General features: G+C 50.1%; 1 protein-coding gene across 2 annotated transcripts in view; it reads left to right on the top strand.

Moving 5' to 3' along the window:
• The first annotated feature begins 4,931 nt into the window (after positions 1 to 4,931).
• The window catches only part of FAM53B (family with sequence similarity 53 member B), a 51,768-nt gene continuing 43,810 nt past the window's right edge, over positions 4,932 to 12,889 (top strand). Inside the window, exon 1 of one of the 2 annotated variants that reach the window (XR_007507235.1) lies at positions 4,932 to 4,946. The gene's annotated coding sequence lies outside the window, so the exon portion shown is untranslated. Of the gene's footprint in view, positions 4,947 to 5,362; positions 11,596 to 12,889 lie in introns of those variants that run through there. The other variant, XR_007507234.1, reaches the window with a different exon arrangement.

The following is a 12,889-nucleotide window of genomic DNA, read 5'->3' as shown; positions in this document are numbered from 1 at the left end:
TTCAAAGATTGGCCATAGGATACCAATACGGAAGCTGTGCCTGCCGTACAGGATTTGCCATACAGAACCAGAGCACTCTCTGAGGCTGGGCTGACGTCTTCACAGCATTTGCATTATCCTTGTCTCTAAGCAATGAAAAAAGTTCTCTTCTGAGGGAACATGTCCGTGGCTAGAAATGGAGATGTTCTCTCATATAACTTGTGTCCAAATTATTTCGGTTCCGCACAGGTTTCTGGTGCAGGCTGTGACATCTGTGGGGCTGAAGGGTCAAAGGCCTGAATAGGCAAATGAGGTGATGAACTGAGACCACTCACTTAGCACAACTGGGCTTTGCATCCAGGTGTGCAGAGTGAAGCCACATGTGCGAGGTAGATATAGATACCCATGAAGCTATGAAGCTGCTCTTGGCAGCTTCTCTGGAGTTATTTTTACGTAAGGATGAGTTCTTGAATAGCTTTTCTGGTACATTAGGCACAGCATGCTTTTCTTCATCGCTGACGCTGGCTTCCATGTATTTCCACGTTCCAGGAATGCACTGGCAGCACTGTAGCCATTGTGAGGAAAATCTGCATATATATACTCCGCTATGTCCGTTCTACAGTGTTCCAGGATGCCTGGTAAAAGGCTGCCAAAATTTATGTTATTTCATACCAGACAAAATCTTTAAGTATGGTATTTAGCAACATACAGCAAAATTTTCAGTGTTTTGGCACTCGGATTGCTTTTCTAATCTTGGCATGCCGAAAGGTAAAGAACACGACTTGCTACAACAATAACTGCTTTATTTTATAGGCCCTCTAAGCATTTTAACATATCGAATCGTCTCCTGTAAAATATGTGGAGAGCACATAGAAAATAATCAGGCCAGGGCTTTGCGTTGCCGTAAGGAGATCTGCCTTTGTGCTCCCATTGCTCGCTGCCTTTTCTGGGGTAAGAGGAGAGGAAGGCTGCGCAGCGTTACCTACCCCTTGGCCGAACGGGTGGTACGGACACCTGCAGAGGGGATGGCTTTATCGTATGCCTTGGCTGGAAGTACGTTGAGCCTGACCTAACCCTTGTGGGTAGCAGCTAAACTGAGGAACAATTAATGGATACCTAGGGCTTTCAGTGAAAGGGGATGAGGTGTTATAGCTTCAAGACAAAGGAGAAGGAATGCTGACGTGTTTTATTTGACACAAATAAGGGAAAAGCCAACCTGTGGCTTAATTTCCATTTGTTAGGTAACAGTATAGCTTGAAATGAGCCCATTTCTAGGTTACTGGAAATTAAACTGAGTGCTGTCAGGCAAACAAATGATGTAGCCGCAAGGTAGCATATAAATTCTGGATAATCGCAAGTGCATAAGCCTGTGCTGGAGAGCCAGAGCTAATAAACACTAGTGAGGGAACAGGAACGAACCTCAGCACAGTCACTCCAGCGCCCAGTATTCACGGACAGTGTCGCACGTCAAGCAGAGGTGGGAAGAATGCGCCTTTATTGAGTAATTTGAAATGTTGATAGGGTTGTGAACTGAAACCTCTCATTAGCAGCACGGAGATGTGCACGCATGGTGTGATAAGCCTGCATCCAGCCTGAAACACCAACCAAGAGAAGGCAGGCTGAAGGTTTGTCAGTTAGATTTTCTCTAATGCTTCCCCTAAAACACAAGTTGGTGTTCCCAGCAGAAGGATCTAGGCTCTTTCACCCCAATTTGCAGGAGTAATTAGCCTCGCTGACTGCTGCGCTACCCTAGGGTGCCTCAGCCCCATGGGTACTGCATTTCTGCTTATCCAACGTAGCGTGCTGCTTTTGGGCATGTCCACAGCTGCCTTGGTTCTTGTGAATGATGGAGAACTAACTCTTGGCTTATCTTAAGCCGATTCAGACACAAACATGGCTGACAAAGTGATTAGCGCAGTCAAGCGAGAGCAGGTTTCGCATACGTATTTCATGGTCTATTTATTTTATCCGTCAACTGTTTCCATTGCACCTAGTCTGGGGCAGCCCGTAGCTCAGCAGTCGTGCCCTCTGCCAAGGCAGGGAGGGAGGCAGCAAGCGAAGCGGGAAGCCGAAACACAAAGCTGTTGCATGTGTGTAGCAAATAACCTGTGAAATAACAGAAGGATTTTTAGGTTTATCGTATGCCAAACGTCGTAAGAACTACACTCCTCATTACAACCCTCTCTGCACAGCAACGCTTCACTTGTTTTGAGTATCAGGTCTCCTTGATTCAGATACTCTCTGACTTAGAACACATTGATCGTATTACAGAGATGTGCTTGTTCCCTGGGTATGAAACATTTGTTAAAAATACTTCTGCTCCCTGTTATTTAGATTCTGTGAATTTCAGGATTTCCCCTGAAACTGGAGTGTGGCTTCTGAAACTGGTCTCCATTCTGTGCTGTTGGAGACCTTCGGTGGAGCCAAAGATGTCCTTGTGAGTACGCGGTACCCGGCACAGCCGGGCGGCTGGGACATCAGCCTGCGACGGGGACACTCGGGACTCTGCTTGGCTTCGGGCAAGTCTCTTACCTGTGTTCCTTGCCTGGCAGGAGAAGCAGAAGGATAAAACCGTAAATAACTGGGATTGCTCAGGTGCTCAGAACAGCGCAGAGTTTTAGGTCATCGTGAAAAGGACGCTTCTGAAATTGTTAGCAACCGTGGTGCATGTGTCTGGAATAACAACAAACTGGAGTAGAGAGCGAAGCATTGGAAGGGCTGCGCAGAAAGCAGGCTGTAACTGCAGCCAACTGTGCACTGGAAGTGAAGGAAATTGTGTCTATCTGTAGGTCTTAGCGCTGTCACATCTAAATGTTTTAATGACTTGGACCCCAGTATAATTTCAGAAGGACCATGGGGATCATTAGCTTCTTTCCTACCCACAGAGTTTCCGTCTCCACAAGGAAGGCTCCTAGTCGGTGGGTAGCAAAGGCGCTGACATCTGAGACAAAAAAACACAAATTAAATCAGCTCAGAATGTAACTGACTGAATTTTCTGTCCACGATGACTAAACTTTCATGCCCAGTTCTTTAAAGCTTGAAAATGATTTCTGTCTTTTCCCCCTTCTGACAAGGATCTTCTGCACTGTCACCAGAGCAGGGACCCATGACCAGTCTTTACATTTAAACAACATTACTGAAACTACTATCTGTGGAAAACAGGTTTATGCTTTGGCAGCAGGCTTTCACGCAGGCTGATAACGCTCCACAGCCAGCTCATCTGTCGGAAAGCACGCAGGATGAGAGGTAGAAAACGCTGGGTTTGGACCGAGCTGCAGACGCAGACAGAAAGCAACCTTCTGCTTGGTTCTTGGAGACCAAGACTGCGCTGTGCAAGGCTGCCACGGGAATGGATTCAATTACGCTGCAAGCTTTATTACTGAAATATTCAGCTGGGAAACCGTAAGAAAACATTTTCAAACTTGATTCCCAAAGTTCTGGAAAAGGAGTTTGCAAGTGTTTTATTGCTGCCAGTCTCAGTACGTGATAAGAAAAGCAAACACCGAGTGGGATGGAGGAGCCTGATGCAAAAACCCCTTCACATCATCAAGCCCTTTTTCCTGTTCGTAGTCCGCTCATACCGGCCCCTCCTGCCTAATTTTATATGTAGCAAGTACGGAGCCACTTTTGTTCGAGATCTGTCCTCGCTACGTTGGCAGGAGCGGCTCTGTTGTTAAATCTCCTCCCGCTTCTTCTGCTTACTTACCTCCTTTCTTCTTTATTACATTAAATACTGTCGGTCTTCCTCGACATTTATTTGGCATCTTGGGCCAGCGGGGCAGGACATCCGAAGCACTGCCGAGTTACACACCTAAAGCCTCCCTCGCCGTTCAGCGCACACATGCCCTTACTCGTTCCTACTTGCCATCGCCAGCAGCGTGCCCGGCCATCCAGCTGGGTGGATGAAATTTAGCCCCGGATTCATTCCCGATGACATCTGTGTTGTCTGCTCGCATATGTTCAAGATTAATGTTTAGGCTCTGTTTTGTAATGAGTTCTAAATCTTCCTTTTAGCTGTCATGTAGTTTCCTTGTTTGCTAATTACGCTCGCCTTTGGAAGAAGCCTACGTGCTGCGCGCAGTTCGGCTTGGATGGATGGAAAATGTTATTGTTAGAGCAGATTGCTTCTAAAGGCCGTCTCCCAAGTGAAGCCAAGCAGACGTGTCTTTGAATACTGCAGAGGACCCGCGGCCACCTTCAGCCTGCCGGTATTTTGCTGAGCTTGTGTTCTGTCAAACCCCAAAAAACCACTGGGAAAACGGAGGAAGAGTGGGATTTTTTGGCCAAATCCCACCGGCGGGTACAGCGGCGGGTGGCGCACACCTGCGATGCGCTAAAACTTGAGGGCTACTCCTTATGGGGGGGGGACCCTTCCATGGGGTCTGATGGAGTCCAGCCCTCCTCCTCCTCCTCCTCCTCCTCCGGTGCCACCAGGAGTCACTCTCGGCCTCCGAACGGGGCCGCGGAGCCCCACGCGAGTCGGCACTAACGCAAGAAGGACAGCGGTACCTACCCAACGCGCCGGGCGCTGCTCGGCCTCGCTTTTTTTTTAAATTTTTTTTTTAATTAATTTGGGGTTTGATTGGTTTGCTTCCCCCTCCCCACAAACACCCCCATACACACGCTGCCTCTGAGCGACGTTTAACCCCCCAAAACCTCACCTCCTTTCCATCCACCCACCCCCCTTACCTCGCACCGACACCCCAGCGGGGGTTTTTGGGGGGGGGGGGGGGGGGGGGTGTCTGATTTATTTCCCCACCGTGCTCCGCAGGTGCGGGGCCGGGCCCTGCCTCCGCCGGCCCCGCTCAGGAAGTGACAAGCGCATTTCCTCCTCCTTTTCCCTTCCCTTCCCTCCCTCCGCCCCGCCCGCAGCACGGCGGCGGCGGCGGCGGCAGAGGGAGCGCGGCTCGGAGCGGTCACCGCGGCCGGGCCCCCACCCACCCACCCACCCACCCAGCATCACCGCGGTAAGAGCCCGGGTCGCGCTGTCACTCGTGGCTTGGCAGAACGAGGGAGGCGGGGGGTCCACCGTGCTCCTACCGGGGAGCGGTGGACAAAGGGCGGCGGGGCGATCTGCCCTCCCCGGGGTCTCCATATACCCCCCCCCCCCTTCCCCACGCTGCGCATCCTCGGCCCCACCGGGGGGGGGGGTCTCCGCTTCTCTCCCGTCTCCGCCGCCGAGAAGCGGGCTGGGGGGGTGGGGGGGGTTGTCCGCCTTTGTGCCGCCGAGCCCCGTGTCCCCCGTGTGTCGTCGTCGTCGTCGTCCCCCCCCCCCCCACCCACCCCGGCCCCAAACCGGCTTTCGGCCCCGGTCCCGCGGAGGAGAAGCCCGGAGGGTCCAGTGGGAATGGGAATTGGGGGGGGGGGGGTTGCTTTGCCGGGATGCTCAGCCCTTGCGGGAGAAAACCCTTTTCGGGATGAGCTCCCGGCGTGCCGGGGGTGTCGCGGGTGGGGGGTGAGAAGGTCTCGTCTCCAAAGTTTTGGGGTTTTTTTTTGCGCGTGGGGAGCAAGCGTCCCTCTCCTCCTCGGATTCCTCTGCCTTTGCCTCTCTAATTTCTTCCTCCAAATGCATCAACACGTGTTTTCCTTTCTCCCGGCCGAGAGTGATGTTCAACCGGGCTGAAACTTGGCAGGTCGGTGGGCTCGGTGCAAAATTCCCCCAGGCTGGGGCGGGGGGAGAGCAGCGGCCGTGATCGAGCATCCCCGCAGAGATGCTCTCCAGCCCGTCCGGGGCCGTCACGCACGCTTGCCACGGTTTTCACGCCTGGCGTGGGTGAGGTAGCTCATGGTGTGGAAGAAGGGGCGCGGGTCTGTGCCCCCCACCCTCCCGGGGGGTCTCCGGTGCTGCGGCGAGACGCTGGAGCTCCTTGCTGTGGAAAGTGCTCTGGCAGCCGAGTTGTCCTAGAAAGTCTGTAAGTCTTGTTTCTCCATTCGGTGACGTCAGGTCGTTCGAATTAGACGCTACGTGAAGATTTCACGTACAGCTGTCCGCGAAGATTTCATGAATAAGGGGTTTTCTCCTCGATAATTTTAAGATTTAATTTACTCGACGGAGAGAGCGAGTTTGCGACAGCACGGTGCCTGTCGCTGGGTAGTGCCGCCGTCTCTCTCCGTGCCGTGCGGCCTCCACGGAGGCTGGTGTACCTTGGCAGAGCATCCCCTCCTTAGGAAATCCTCTGGAGTGAAAAGTAAGCGTAATTTGTTATGAAATAGGCTGATAGACCAAACTTCAGTTTGCGATTGAAACCAGATGTGCATATTTTCCTTTTGAATCCTCAAACAATAACAGAAGTCTTATTTTGACAGATTAAAAACTACTTGCAAATTGCAGAGGTAGCGGTGTCTTGCGATAATACAGTAAAAACGCGGAGGGCTGCGAGCACGTCCGCCCGCCTCTCACCAATATCGGGTATCTCCGAGCGCAGGAGGCTGCTGCTGCGTTCCCTCCGATCGCAAAGCGCAGATTCCCTTGGCTCGCCTCTGACGCGGGCAGAACTATTTAGCAGGGCTTGGCTGAGGGCTGGAAAAAGAAATAAAGAAACCCCCAAACAATGTAGATAATGTTTCTAGCGAAAATATTTGGGGTGGGTCACGAAACAGGTTAATTAGAGTGATAGTAAAAAACCTGAATTTCAGAGCGGTTTGCTCTGTTATTACCTGTCGTGGCTCACTGTAGGCTTGAAGAGAGCTTCTGATTTATTTCTTTGGTTATAAAAGTCCTCCAGAGCCTGAGGATCTTGCGGTGGTGGGTGTGTTAGACCCGGCTCCGGTGCGGCCGGGCTCGGGGATGCAGGATTAGGGCTGTTCACTCCATGCTGGAGGCTTTTCTCTTGGAGAAGGACACGGCCTCCTCGCTTTCAAAAGTGGGGGGGGGGGGAAAACCCAACCAGAAAAAACCCAACCAAAACAACCTGCTGTGGAATTGCTTCCTTCTCTCCACTTCAAAGGAGAGAAGGACGCCGTGTGGGGCACAGCCACGCGTGCCAGCGGTTTTGCAGCTGAATCCCTGGGTCCGGACTTTCTCAATTCCAGGTTAAACCCGGAGAAAGGAGGGAAACTTCGGCAACTTCCCGCTCTGCACAGGGCCAAGGTGTCCAGGAACCGCGTCAGTTATAGAAAGCAGATGGCCTTTGGGAGGAAGATCAGGCTGTCGAATGAAAAATTTTGTGTGGAAAATCGGGGCAAATCGATTCGGTAGATAATTGATTTGTGTGAGTGAGATCCAGATTTTTACATATGGAGATCAGGCAGACTGCAGGACAGAGACAGCACTGATGTAGGCTAATGTTCAGGTGTGGATACCTGCATAAATAAATACATGTGCATAAAAAAAACCACGTGCGTAAATACACACGTGTGCAAATAGGTAAACATATACCAATATAAATCCCCAAATCTGCTTCGGTTAATTATACGTAATTAATTTTTTTAGTATCAAGGGCTTGCTTCACTTTCAGCAAAGGTATAGGTAGAACGAGACGTACGGCTTTTTTGCTGAAACACCTGTATTTCTGTGCTGAACAGGCAGGATGGACCCTGTCCTGAAGGGGGATGGAGGGGAATTGGGTTTATCCAATTTGTCCATTTTATTATTACTGGTTGACTTCGGATTTCTCAAATGACAGCTGCGTGGTTTGAGGCTGTTCTTCCTTTTTCTTTCTTTCTTGTAATGTTGTATGGAGTTTCTTTACTTGATCTCCATCGGGATGGGGATAGTTTGTACTTCCCGTGTAAAATCTCAAGTAGAAAAGAGGGCACCCTAAGTCGAAAGGGCTGGTTTTGGTCTTGTTCCCTTCCCCCTTCCGTATCACATGGTTTATAGAACGATTTTGCTGGGAAATAGTCGTAATGAACATTAATCTGTGGCAAAGCAGACTTTGGACCAACAGGCTGGGGCAGGGCGAGGTGCCAGAGATGCTCCTGGCTCTTTGGAGAGCTCAGCCCGGAGATGTCGAATCTCCTTCCCACGTCCCAGGGGAGGGAGAGGGGAAGCAGAGCCTCTGCATCAGGTCTGCCCTCACCGAAATAGGGTTGAAATAGTTGAAAATACCTCCAGAAAGACAAGTCCATGTTTTGTTCCTGTGGCCGTGGGGAACGAGGCCAGCAGAGGAGCTGGGGAGGTTGCTCCTCTCTAGCTCCTCAAGCGAGCTCTCTTCTTGGCTGCCTTTTTTTTTTTTTTCTTTTTTTTGCTCCTTTCTCTCCCAAAACAAGGAGGAAGAGGAAGCAAGCCTGCTGACTCGGGGAAACAGAACAAAAAAAAAAAAAACCAAAAAAAAAAGGAGGTCTGACGAGTAGCGGAGGGCTGTGACTATCGGCGGTCTCACGTGCCTGGTCCGATGTGATGGTGGAGCGAGGCGGCGATAGCCGTTTCTTGGCAGCCTCCCCTGGCACGCCGCGGTTCACGTCGTGGGGGTCCCCGCGGGGCCGTGCAAAAGTACCACCAAAACAACAGCTCCTCCGGCGCGTCTGCTCCCCGGAGAGCTAAATATAAACTAATGGGGCAAAGAGAAGGGAATTTTTCCACCATGCTACTCATCTGTGCTTGCGAGCCTGCTGGGTCATTAAGCCTGACGGGCTGCTCCCCCCTGCCCGAGCCCGCTCCCCGCCGACCCCGGCATGGCACGGCGAGGGTGCCACCACCGCTCTTTTTAGAGATGAGACCTTCCCGAAATTCCTCGAAAGCGGTCGGGGCAGCGGCAGACCTGAGCCTTGGCGCTCTGGTTCTGCACTCAAGTACCCCTCTGAGCTGTGGCTGTGTTATAATTATGAAAAAGGACTTTTCCAAGGTCACACTATGTGTCCGCAGTTGTAGCCTGGCTGCCTGCGACCCAGCTATTTGCTTAGAGCAGCAATGCAGAACGTGGCTCTGGTACAGTGAACCAGAGAGCGGATCCTTGGGCTGTTTTGTTTTTCCAAACTTTTACGAGTTGGCTGCCTTTAGAGAGACAAAAATTCCCAGGCAAGAGCTTATTTCTGAAGCCCCGCCAAGCTGGTGCGAGCTCTGATAGTACAGGCTGTGGATGCGTGAGCCTTTAGTCATCAACAGGTGAAGCCGGTATTGAAAATTAAGAAGTGTCATCACACAATTAATTTACAGCCAGAATTTCTCCTGGCTTCAGGTGGTTCATCCACGAGTTTTGAAGCCTATGAAGTTTGTGATGTTAGATACGTAAGATACCGCACCTTAGGCGTCTAACATACGCTATATAAGATAAATAAGGTTTGATATGTTAGAAGTTTCTGGTGAAACGCACGGAAGGAGGAATCTGCGTTAGACTGACCTGGAGGAGCACCAGAGCCAGCACGAAGAACGACTGCTCCCAGCACCGCAGGCTGGGGGTCCCTGCGCAGGGTGGGGGGTACCCAGGTGAGTTTGGCTCCCTAATCGCTATATTCGAGCGGTGGTTTAAGGGCTGGTTGAGGAAGTGCAAAAAATCTGTTCCGGTGCATTGAGTTTCTATGCCCCCTTTCCCCAAAAAATATGCCCAAAGGAGACTTGGTCATGGTTTTTGATTTTAGAGGATTAAATATAGCAGCATCATTGGTGTCACTCCTCTGTAGTCCTTTTGAAGCATCCCTTGGGCTATATCCTTCCCTCTATCCATGGATCCTGGCCGTAGCTTTTGCTTTCAGCAGCCAAAGTTCAGGGCTTGCGCTGTGCGGTAGGTATGGGACGGTGGTGAAAGAAGAGTTTTACTTTGTGGCCGTTTTGTGCTTATATATGGTTACGTCTCCTAGGGTTTGTAAAAAATGAAATCTGGCGAACTTTGATCCGGCAGCTGGAAAACTTGCTCTCCCTCTCTCTGCTCAAAACCGGCCCTCGAAAGGAAGGACCAAAAATCCTTTCAATGGCAGAGGAGGAGCGGGGCTCGGGGCTGGTGGTGCAGAACGATGCCGCTGTCAGGGTGCACCAGCACCTTGCTCTGGTCTCAGCCGCTGGTCTGGACTGGGGGGGTTAGGAGACGCACCCCTCATCCTGCTCCTAAATCCAAGGTCTTCTGAGGGACGAGTTAAAGCAGATGATGTGCTTCCTCGCATTTAAAAAATTTCTTTTTTTGTCCTTTTCCCCATGACAACTCTTGCAGTGACCCGAGACAAGCCTTCGTGCTCCTCTGCCTCAGTTGCCCCAGTTGTACAACCGCTGTCATCGTTATTCTGCACCGCTGGGAAATGTTAGGGAAGGGAAACGGCGTTAATGAAGACAGCTAGGCTTGTCTCGGGTTAGGACAGCTTAGCAGCGCAGTTAGGCCAGGGGGTGGTAGCAATTTCTCGTTTCAGGTGATGTGGGAAAGTCACAATAACTGTGAGTTTTGTATTTGTGTGTTTACCTTAACGTTACTGAAAATAGCCTCCTGGTGTGCTGGGTAGTAGTTGTCCATGCTATAAAATTACTTCAAGTATATATATTCTTAACCCCAGTCTTGCATGCTTTTTTTCTCTCAGCCATTACAAATGAATATTGTATAACATTTTTGAAAGGACAAGTTTTAATACTATTAAGTAGATGCCAAAAGCTACGATTGTGTGCCAAAGCTGAAGATCCGTTACAACTATGGAGATACAGAAAGCATTAGGAATATCCGCATTTGGTTTTGCAGCCTCTCTGTTAGTTCAGAAAAAGATTATCTCTTTATTGGACTATCAGTTGTGTTATAATTGAAATACAATGTGATGGATGGTGCTTCTTGGAGCGAAAGTATTGTGGTTAATGAAGATTTACAGTTACCGATAGCTTCATTTAGAAACTATCACCCACGTTTTTGGTTGCGCATGGTTTATATTGTTGGTAGAAGATTACTTTTCCCGTGGAGGTTTCAGGTGAATTGTTAAGTATTTTAAACTTAATTTAAAAAAAAAAAAAAATTCCAACACTCCAGCGTGATGGATTGCGCTGTTGATGCCCTCCCTGTGCCCGTCTCTTGCGTACCCCCCACGATAGACTGTGAAGGTGACAGGCGACCGTACTGGGACGTGGGGACTGCTGGGCACGGGGATGGAGCAGCTCACTCGAGGCGTAGGGCAGCGAGCCAGGAGAGCTGCGCTCCTGGACGTTGCTCTGCGTATCGCTAGTTTTAGTAATTTTCTGAATTAATTCCTGCTGGAGCACGTCTTTTAGAAAAGCCATCCAGTGCAGAGATAAAAACACAGCGAGGATTGAGAACCCGCCGCAGCCATTTATTATGCTGGTAATTTATTGCAGTGATTATTGTCCATGCTGTTCAGGAAAAAATTGCACTTTGCCCTTACTCTGAATCTGCCTAGTTCCGACTTCCCGCAGTGCCGGGTGGTGCCACAGCGCAGGTCTGCTCCCTCTGAAGGACCTGCTCGGCATCTCCTTCCCTCTCTGAAGGCGGCCAGGTCGTTCCTGAGCAGTTACCACTTGATGTTCCCCCCAGTCTTGCGCTGTACCCATGTCTTCAAGTCCCTCAGTCCCTCCTGGGGTCTTCTCCAGACCTTAACCAGCCACGGCAGAAGGCTCCAGTCGCCCGTAGTGGTCGTGGAGTGCAGAGCACAGAGGCAATACCGTCTGTTCTCCTCCTGGAGATCCCCAATTTATCCAGCCTTGATAATCCACTGCGCAGTGCAGGAGCCTGGGGATGTGCCCCTGCCTTTGAGGTGAGTGTCTTTTAAGTAATTTATTTCTTTAAGGCGTATCTTAAGATCTCAGTTAAACTGTGCTGGTTGCCTCTCTCCGTCGTGTATCATCAAGTTGTTCTCCGTATGTAGTGCTCTGCCAGTTTTGAGTCACTTACGCAGCACTGATTTTCCTGTTTCCTTCCCAAGTACTGCCAGAAATATTACATGACATAAGGTGAGAGTCTAGTTCTTGCTGAAGCCAGTACTGCCTGTTTATTTGCGGGTCTGTTTGAGATGTGTCAGTTAAGTAGTTATCGATAACTGTCCTCCATTTCGATGCGCTTTAATCAAGTCTGTTTTACCAACGCTCCCTTGTACCGGCACAAAGCCATCGAGCGAGATGAGAGCTCTTTTCTCAGGGTGGTTAGTTGTGCGTCCTGACTCTCTGTCCTTGGACTGAAACCGGAGCCTTGCAGGGCTCGTTTTCTCAGGGCCATCACGTTTACCACGCTGGCTTGTGTCTGTCCTCGGGGAACATCGGCGGTGATGGCTCGGAAGACTTTTTGGCACGATCGTATAAAAGTTGAAGGTGTAAATTATTTGGAGCTGTTGTTTAAGAAAGATCTATATTTAGTGCCTGCTGTTTAATATCATCCCGGGTTACTCTTGACAAATGTGACCATATCATTTTACTTTCTCCTTAGGACGGCATTAAAGTATGTATTGACCATCTCTCCCTTTTCTGCATCGTGACTGATGTTCCTGCCGTTCTTTCTGACTGTGGAGCAATGTTGTCAGTGGGACTTCTGGTTGTCCTTAATGTCTATAAAAAAACCCCTGTATCTCATTTTCTAACAGAGCCTTATGTTTTAACTTGCAGTCTCATGCATTTTAAGGTGGTGTCAGTATTTTAGGGACTTCAAAATGATTTACAGATTCTAGGATTCATTAATTCCTTTGCTCATTAGTGTAGCAAGTTGATAAGCGTTTTTCCGTGTGATGAAGGTGGACATTTTTGCTGCCCTGTTTGTACTGGGCAATCATTTATGTTTGTGCGCTGACAAAATACCTGGCGTTGATTCCCTTTCCGATAGCCTGCTGGCAGCTTTGGAACCGGGATGGGATGCAGCATTTAGGTCAGTTCTCCTCGGGATGCCGTCTCAGGAGGGGACTTCATGGTTCGCACCACGCTGGTGCTGGGACTGACCCCTCTATCCTTTGTGCTTCCCATTTCTACGACACCGAGGAATCCGTTTCTCCTCCTGATTTTCACCTGTGCAGTGGGAGGGATGTGGAGAGTATCCAGAGATGGAGACTCTTGGGGTGGAAAATG

The sequence above is a fragment of the Accipiter gentilis genome, chromosome 9 (genome assembly GCF_929443795.1).
Source record: "Accipiter gentilis chromosome 9, bAccGen1.1, whole genome shotgun sequence".
Classification (NCBI taxonomy): Eukaryota; Metazoa; Chordata; class Aves; order Accipitriformes; family Accipitridae; genus Astur; species Astur gentilis.
The sequence above is the reverse complement of the archived record's forward strand: the minus strand, read 5'-3'. Positions and strand labels throughout refer to the sequence as shown.